General features: G+C 41.0%; 1 pseudogene; it reads left to right on the forward strand.

The window, feature by feature from the left end:
• Positions 1-6,461: 6,461 nt before the first annotated feature.
• Positions 6,462-7,583, forward strand: LOC134473611 (voltage-dependent L-type calcium channel subunit beta-2-like; annotated as a pseudogene).
• Positions 7,584-8,931: the final 1,348 nt, after the last annotated feature.

The raw sequence follows: 8,931 nt of genomic DNA on the forward strand, positions 1-8,931 counted from the left end.
GAACTACAGTACCTAGAGTGCATTGCAGTTGTTTGTATATCTCTCTCTGCGGCAAGACTGTCTTTTTCTTGAGATGCAAAGTTTTATATGTTCTTGTCTTCTCTTGTTTCTTTTTGGCTGTCCTGGGAATTGGACCCAGGGGCACTGTATCACTGAGGTACAACCCTAGCTATCATCATCATCATCATCATCATTTACTTTGGGATGGGGTCTCACTAATTTGCCCATGCTGGCCTTCAACTTGTGATTCTCCCACCCAAGTCTCCAAGTTGCTGGGGTTACAGGACTGCATTACCATTCTTGGCTACATGTTTATCTTTGAATCTCTGCCTACTGTATAATTCCCTACTGTTAATGCCCACCAGCATGTTTTCTTTTTTTTTGAGTAATGAAAGGAGTGAATGAATTCACAAGGTATGAGCCCTGAAAGCAGGTTCTGGATGTGGAACGGATAAATCAGCAAGCAAGATACCTTTAATATGAACTCACCTCAAACACTAAATCAATCTGTAGGCAAGAGGACTGAGCATCAGATTTTTTGGGTTGGGGTGTAATTTGTTGGTAGAATGCAAGGCTGTGGGTTTGATCCCCAGAACTCAGAAGAAACAAAAAGAAAACAAAAAGCAAGGTATGGTGTGCACACCTGTAATCTCAGTGCTCTGCAAGGCGGAGCCAAGAAGATTCTAAGTCTGAACCTAGCCTGGGCAATTTAGCAATACCCTGTCTCAAGCAAATAAAAAATAAAAAAGGCTAGGGATGTATCTCAGTGTGAAGACACTGGCTTCAATTCTTTGTGCCAATAAAATAAAATAATAATGCAAGTTCTATAGATAGTGTATAGCCAAGCTTGAGGTCGACAAGGTTTCATTTAGGTGCTTTGGAAATGAGATTTATAGATAATTGGTCTTGACTGCTGTTAACAAATACATTTTGTGTTTTGGTGGGCCAGGCATGGTGGTGCACATCTGTAATTTCTGCACTTGGGTAGTTGAGGTGAGAGAATCGTTGCCAGTTCCAGGCCAACCTGGGCTACAAATTCAGCTCATGGTCAGCTTGAACTCATAGTGTAGAGAGTGTCTCAAAAAAAAAAAAATTCTGTGGAAACATACATAATGCTCTCCTGAATCCTTAAACAAAAAGTGCTGAGCACAGTTGGGTAACGGCCTTGAGAATTCAGTGCTGGTGCCATGACCGCCCTCCCTCCCCATCTCTTACACCCCCCACCACCTTCCAAGAGGGCCACAGGTTTTTGGACAGACACATACCCAGCAGTATTGCATGGTATGTGAAATGACAATCAGTGCATGTTTCCAGCAGTATTATTTCTCCTTAACATAAGATCAACTGATGAGTGGAAAGGTAATATTTCATTTATTATTCAAAGGACTTCTAGAAAGTCTCAAAAAAGTCTACAGATTTATCACTGCCTTTGAAAGCATATTGCCATGATCCAAATCCTAAAAATGCTACACTTTCTCCATCCTTCCCTGAAATCACACTTAAATTCAGTATCACCAGTGCTGGTTTACAATCAATTCAAGGCAGCAAGGCTGAAAATAGCCTCAATGACACACACAATGCATTTTCCTAGGAACAGTCTATGGGCTTATTAGTGTCTCAGCCCAACAGGCAATTCTCAGCTGATGCCAGAAATGGGTACCTTTTCCTATCAGGTACACAGACAACTGATGTAATTTGCCTTAAATAGCTAAAGTGGGAAGGGGACTGCTGTTACGGTTGTTCTGACTTCTTAAAAATGCTTATCTTTTTCTGGCTGTGGCATATCAATTAAGAGCTGCCATCTAAAGTTAAAAGTAATTTGCACAGCTTTCACTTGGGCTTTCATGTGTGAAGCCATGGTCAGGTGTAACTGGAGAACGCACTGGACAAGGAGCTGGGAGCCCCGGGCACAGCTCCTTGCTGAACTGCTGCTGTGACCTCTAGCAAGGCACAAAATTACTAAGCTTCAGCATTTCATTTTTCAAATGAAAGGGCTGGATTTTCTGGCCAAAGATTTTTGTAGTTCCAATAGTCAAGAAGATGAAACGATGTTTCAAGCTATTTCATTGAAATTGCTCACATAGAGAAAGGGCCTTCTGGGAAGATATAGTTATGTTTTTAGATAAGAAGCGCTCATGGTGGGGTAGGGGATTATTGCAAATGTGAACATGAATGCAACCTGTGAGATGACCAGTTAGAATGGAAGGGCACTCTGTGGATTCCTTATCTAACATACAAGGAATCCAGAAGCCTGAGAGGAAAGGCATCTCTGGGACTGCAGACTCTGGTTCCATGGTCGTCTCGCTCTTGGCAGCAAGCCCAATGCTTCCTTGGGTTCATAAAACCAGATGCCATTAGTCAGTGTGAGTTTTTAGGCTGTGCAGAGGTGAGGAATTGTTTTTCTGGAATTGTGACCACCTCCTTCATGTATCTTACAATGGCTTATAGGACAGAAGGCTGGAGTGGATCATCTTGTAGCTATGAAACACAATGTAGTAGTACTGTGGTTAGTCAGCTTTTTCTTGTTTTGACAAAATACCTGACATAAACAACTCAAAGATTTATCTTGGTTCCTGGTCCCAGAGGTCTCAGTCCACGTCACATGGCTCCATTGCTTCTAGGGATGCAGGGAGGAAGAAGCACCTTGGCAGAAGGACATTGAAGAGGAAAGCTGCTCACACCATGGCAGCTCAGAAGAGAGAGATGGAAAAGCCAGAGGAGAGGCAGGAACCAGATACCACGCCACTGTCATGCCTGTAGTGTCTGCTCCCTTCAAGTCATCCTCATCTCCCGTTTCCACCACTTCCCAGCATTGCCATTAAATTATGATCTCATCAATAGATTAATGCAATGATTAGGTTAGAGATCACCTGGTCAGTTACGTCTCAAACCCCCACTTCTGGGTGAATTTTTTGGGAGACACCTGAGATCTAAATTGTGAGAAGTATCTAACTTGTCTCATGAAAAATCAAACTGAGGATTGGCGTCATTAGCTCAGAGCTAGAAGAAAAACTCTTGTTAACTCTTACTGTCCTAATACGTTAGCTACTTTGGCACCAGATTTTGATTTTCTGCACACTAAACAATTCTATAGTTTCCTATAGGTAACAGGACTGTGTCCTACAATTTAATTCAAGTCTGATGCTACCTACCTAGAGATAATACAGACTTTCCAGTTGAAAAGCTCAGGATCAAAAGACTGACTCTGCTTCAGACACCAGTCCTGTCTGGTGGGTTTCTAGGTTTCCCACAAATTCTGTCTGACTTGACTGTAAATCAGAGGTTCCTACAACTCCTTCCTCAGACCTGATAATTTGTAGGATGGCTCAAAGAACACAGTTTACTGCCTAGATCACCAGTTTTTGTAAAGGGTAACCACTCCAGAACACCACGTGGAAGAATGTGACACTTCCTTCTTCTCCCTCTTGGGGGCACCACCTCAAGGTGTTCAACACGTGGAAGATCCCTGAACTTTACTTTTTGGGATTTTTAAAGAGGTGATCTTACTGCCATGACTGGTTTAATCATTGGCCACAGGTGATTAAATCAATGTGATGGTTAACCCTGATTGTTAGTTTGAAAGTTTTCACCCACCACTCTCTGCTCTCACTGATCCTTGCAAAACACTTTGTTACTCTGCTCTAAAAACAAAACATTGTGAAAAAACTGGTAATAGAAACACCTTCAAACTTGAATAACTTTTCATCACTAGAACTCTGAACTTACCTAAGATCACAGCAGCTAGAGCAGCGATGAAAGCAGATTACTGAATTAACACAACATACAGTGTATCTATCCATGTATGTCAGCATGTACTTTGCAAAGGCTTTCCTTGAATTTGTTTAGAATGCACCTTTGGAAATTCTTTGCAGTGTATGAAAGAATACTGCTCTTGATTCCTTTTACTTCTTCCATTCGCATCCTTGTGATAGACTGAAAACTCTGCTTGGAACCATCCATGGTGACAAAGTGAAAGTATTCAATGTCTACCTCTATGTATCTAAATAAATATCTATCTAGAGATATCAGTATAGAGGTAGAGCTATAAATACATATGTATGCCCTTAGCCGCAGTGCCATAATTCATGATAGGCATGGAAAAGGAGTAAAATAGAAATGTCTTCTCTCAGAGAACTAAAAATCTACTGGCAGACCCGAGGACTAAGAAAGAAAAATTAATAAATGATTAAGATTATGTTGACTGTGAATAAAACATTCATACTTGGGCCCCTGACTTCTTAAACATATCCAGGTAAATAAAAGGACCCTAGTCATGGCAGGCTGTGAGAAGGCAATCAGTGACCTGCCTTTCTAGAACAACATCCTAGTTAAAATCAATTTTAGAACTCTTCTGGCCTGAATACCAATATATAAGAAGAATTCAAGTGCTAGTGAGGGGACAGACTCTTCATCACTTAAAGAGGAATTAGTTTCAGACAAGTAAATCATCCTGCTTGCTTCTGTGGCCCTGTGTTTTTGAGCACGAGTGGGCCACAGAGAGGGAAGACTTCCGCATGTACCCTGTGCTGTCCTCACTTTAACACCTGACCATGGAATTTGTTTGATCTATAAGATGAATCTCCTTGAAGCTGACCTATATTCACTTCTAATCTCAGGGAGCAAGTTGCCCATCCTATATTAACTATCTAAGAAATTGACTTGAGGGCCATGTAAAAACAATTCTGAACTGTAAGTTACTCAAATTCTTACTTCTGAACACACTTGCACTTCTAACCTATACTACTTTTTTTTCAAGCACAGTCATCTCACCTTCTCATAAAAGTTGTGATTCTATCAATCTGATTGTCTTGAAGTATGTTAAAATCTATCATAAGCTTTTTACAAAAAATCTTGAAAAGTGAATCACTTCCTAATGAACTACTGTGAAGCTTGGACCATGTCAAATTGTCAGAAGTTTCAGACATCTCTGCCAAATTTCATGTCCCAACTGTGCCTCATTAACTTTTGAGAACAGGCTTCTTCCTGTACTGTACAGATTTTTATCCCTTTTTACATCTCTTCTACCAGACCATCAATGCTTTTCAGCCCTGAAATTCTTTTTTGCACTGCCAAGCCCTTAGTGATACCGGTTCACTTTCTGGTTGACACCTGTTAATTTTGACACCTGTTCACTTTCTGGTTAAGCATTCATTGCTCAAAACGATTACATGTGGTAACACACACTTAAAAGCTGCCCAAGACAGTCTGATAACAGAAAAGGATTAAGCGGGACACATAAGCATGGGCAAGTAAAAACAAAGGTAGCTCATGACCCCTGGACCCTCTCCCTCTTTTATGAGGTAAGGGGGCAGGTCCTGGCCTTAAGTCTGCCTCTGCAGTGTTTCCCAGCACAGGAGTTGTTTGATGTGATTTTGGATGAGAAGCAGCTTGAGGACGCTTGTGATCACCTGGCCAACTAACTGGAGGCCTACTGGAAGGCCACCCACCCTCCCAGCAGCATCCTCCCCAGTCCTTTCCTTAGCCACCTCAGCTCTGCCCATCAGTGCCACCCTACTCTCTAATTCACAGGTAAGGGCAGTTCTTTCTTAATCTTCACAGAGAAGCTACAGGTGACACCACTGGGTTCCAAGCCCAGACAGCCAGCTTGGTGCATGCTCCAGTATCTTAATAGTATTGAAAGTATGGCTCACATCATGAATCACTTGGTAACAATATTCACAGTGTGTTGTACATCTAAGAAAGCACAATAAATACAACATATTATGGACTTTTTTTTTTTGTCCTAGAGATCATACTCACGACTTTCAGTTGTCAAGCAGGCACTTATGCCACTGAGCTAAATCCCTAGCCCGATACTACAGACTTTTAAAACTAACTGTGTGGTCCTTGAGACAGTAAACTGTCTGCATTCAAGGCCTGGATCCACCTGAAACTGCATGTACAATTCAGGTGAACTTACTTCTTGGCTTGCTGGCCTTAAGAACAGTAAGGACACCCTAGCAATAATTACAATCTGTTGTAACTGTCTCATCTTTTGTCTTTTTTTTCCTTGAGATCACCTTATCTCCTAGGTTACTGGATTAAACAGTGTCTGTAAAGGTCCTGGAGGAGTGATGTTCCATGTCAAGTGTCACACATGCATTTTATTTTAGTTGTGGTTTTTGTTAATCTATGTTCAAGCAGAGGTAGGAAAGTTTATGTTCACGTATAGAAAAATCTCTTGCATGTGTATTTCAACAAAAGAATATGTAATAGAGCAGTAACCCTTCTTCACTTATTCTTAATAATAAAATAAACTGATTACTATGTGTACTGTTTCAGGCACTTAATAAAGCCCAACATAACACAATACAAACCGTACTAATGCCACTGGATATTAAAGGAATTAAGCAACTGAGCTACACTAGACTTCATTTCAGCATTTTAGATCCTTTCAAAGGACTACACTTGAATGTCTTTGCACGATGACCACTTAGTTCTTTATACTCTGACCTTGGTTAAGCCCAAGGTCAGCCCAGTTATGTTCCTTTTGTTACCAGGGTTCTCCAGGTGATCAGGTGACTGATTGCTCCACTCCTGATTGGTCAGCTTCCCAACCTGAAGAAGAATCTTGCTTGGGACCTGTCAAAAAATCCCACCTTATTCCTCCTCCTCAGCCCCACATCACAAACATCACAGCAGTATGAGTCAAGGCCTCTCCAGGCAAGAGACATTTGACTCTGAAACTCAGGAGAGTGGAGACTCTGCTTACTTGCAGCCAAAAGATTATTCCTGTGAACACATGGACCACTATGCCCCACATTGTGATCACAACCACCGAGATGAGACCCACGGGAGCAGTGACCACAGACACAGAGAATCTCGACACTGCTCCAGGGACATAGATCGAGAGCAGGACCACAATGAGTGCAACGAACTGCAGAGCCATCACAAATCAAGGATCGCTACTGTGACAAGGATGGAGAAGGAATATCCAAAAAACGGAACGAGGCTGGGGAGTGAAATAGGGATGGTTACGTCCGCCAATGACCTTTGCCTTTTTGTGCTTTTTCCTGAGTCTTGTATAACAGCACACTCAAACAAAACTTTTCAAGTCTACCCTCAGTCATGTGACCCGTCTTGTATATTTTGTATTGCTGTTGCTTCAATAGCAATGGCATGAAATTAAGAGCATTAATTTCCATTTTGATTTTCCTAAGTGCTATACACATTTGCCTGGTGCAGCTGCAGTCCTCTGGTTTTACACTAGACCCTTCAGAAACTGGTTTGGGTAGCTGTTACTTGGGAAAAATCTGCCATCCCAACAATGTTAGTGTTTCAAGAAATATAGGTGTATCCAGCAATCGAGAAGTAACACAGATCAAAAGTGGAATTTGTTTCTCCAGATTTTTAATACTGAGATACCTGATGAGCATATTCATTTATTTATTCATGGACCACTGTTTCTTGCTTGTACCTCTGGCTGACTAAACTAGGAACAGATTCAGTCTTGCCTTACATAAATGGGATCATAAAGTTAGAATCTATTTTCTATGTCCTCGTACGTGTACTGTACAGTTTGTAAATGTTATTTCTGCAAACCTATTACAATATATATTTGATCACAAGATTTTAGTCTTAATGCCAAGTCAGCAGATTTACTTTATGAATTACAGGGACTAGAGATGCCCACATTCAGGAAAATCTGCAATAACATTGCCTAGACATTCTCTCTGCTCCACTAGAAAGCCTGTATATATTGTAAATATGTGTGACTGCTTGATTTGAAAAGTTTCCATTTCTGAACATTGTACCATCCTTGTGTTTATAATTCTAACCATACATTATGTTAATATAACCAAACTCCTCACATTGTTCTATTCCATGCATTTCACACTGATTGTGAGAAATGTGTTCTTAGTAGCTAGTGCCTGATAGTCACAGCACTGGCCCCAGTGTATGCACGTGCATGTGTGTCTGTGCATAAGTGTGTAAGTGGAATGCTGAAGATTAATGAAGAGCTAAGAGACTGAAATCTAGAATTCCGCCCTCCTGGCTTTGTACGTAATTGTGCTGTGTGCTGTTTTGCCAACTTGTTGAGCAGTCAGAGAATGCAAGGGAGCCTTCTGCCACAGGTAACGAGGAAAGTTTATCTGCTGTCTCCTTGTTATTGTGTAACTACAGGTGATTTGTACCATGAGGGTCTCACTGGAAAGGTACAATCTTTGTGTTCAAGTATTTGTTTTAGTAAGAGACGATTACACGCTTATGGAATTGTTTCCTAACTCCTCCCAGCCCCTTCTCTAACCTTGCCTACTGTTCCTGCTGCGCACCCCCCAGTTACCTGCTGTTCCTCCACATCACCAGCTTGACCAGCTTCCCTGTCTGTAAGAACACAGAAGTGCTTCTTCTAACCAACATTTCTGCTCTTCAGGCGGTACCAGGACAAAATGGGGAGACTTAGAGTGAGTCAAATAATATTTTCCAACATCACGCATCTACTCTGAAGGGAAACCTAGAACACCATCTCCATTCCTCAAATAACTGCTTATGGTGTCACCATGTCTTGCTTACTCTGACCGCCCCAGGTTCTTGTCCAATATTCTTGGACTTTTAAAAGTTTCACATTTTTAATGATTTTTCCACACTGAAGACAATAAAATTTAAAAAGTGAGTTATACATAGTGTTTTACAAGCTAATATATGAAAAATTTCTCTTAGAACCAGTTATCTCACTACTGTCTATACGACTACAGAGTATAAAAACAGTCATTAATTTCTGGCAAAATTTTACCTTATCAGAAAACTGTAACCACATTTCAACTAAAATTGCTTTTATATAACATTTTGCGTAAACTCTCACCATAAGATGTTGATCATCAGTCCAACCCTTCTCCTCATGTGTTATTTCCCATCTAAATACAACCAGTATGGATCCTCCTTGCTGCTACCATTAACCCCTTTCAACAGGCCGTGCTAAGAGCCAGGGAT

This window comes from Cavia porcellus, unplaced genomic scaffold, assembly GCF_034190915.1.
Source record: "Cavia porcellus strain 051 isolate PalLab524CR breed Dunkin Hartley unplaced genomic scaffold, mCavPor4.1 scaffold_27, whole genome shotgun sequence".
NCBI lineage: Eukaryota > Metazoa > Chordata > Mammalia > Rodentia > Caviidae > Cavia > Cavia porcellus.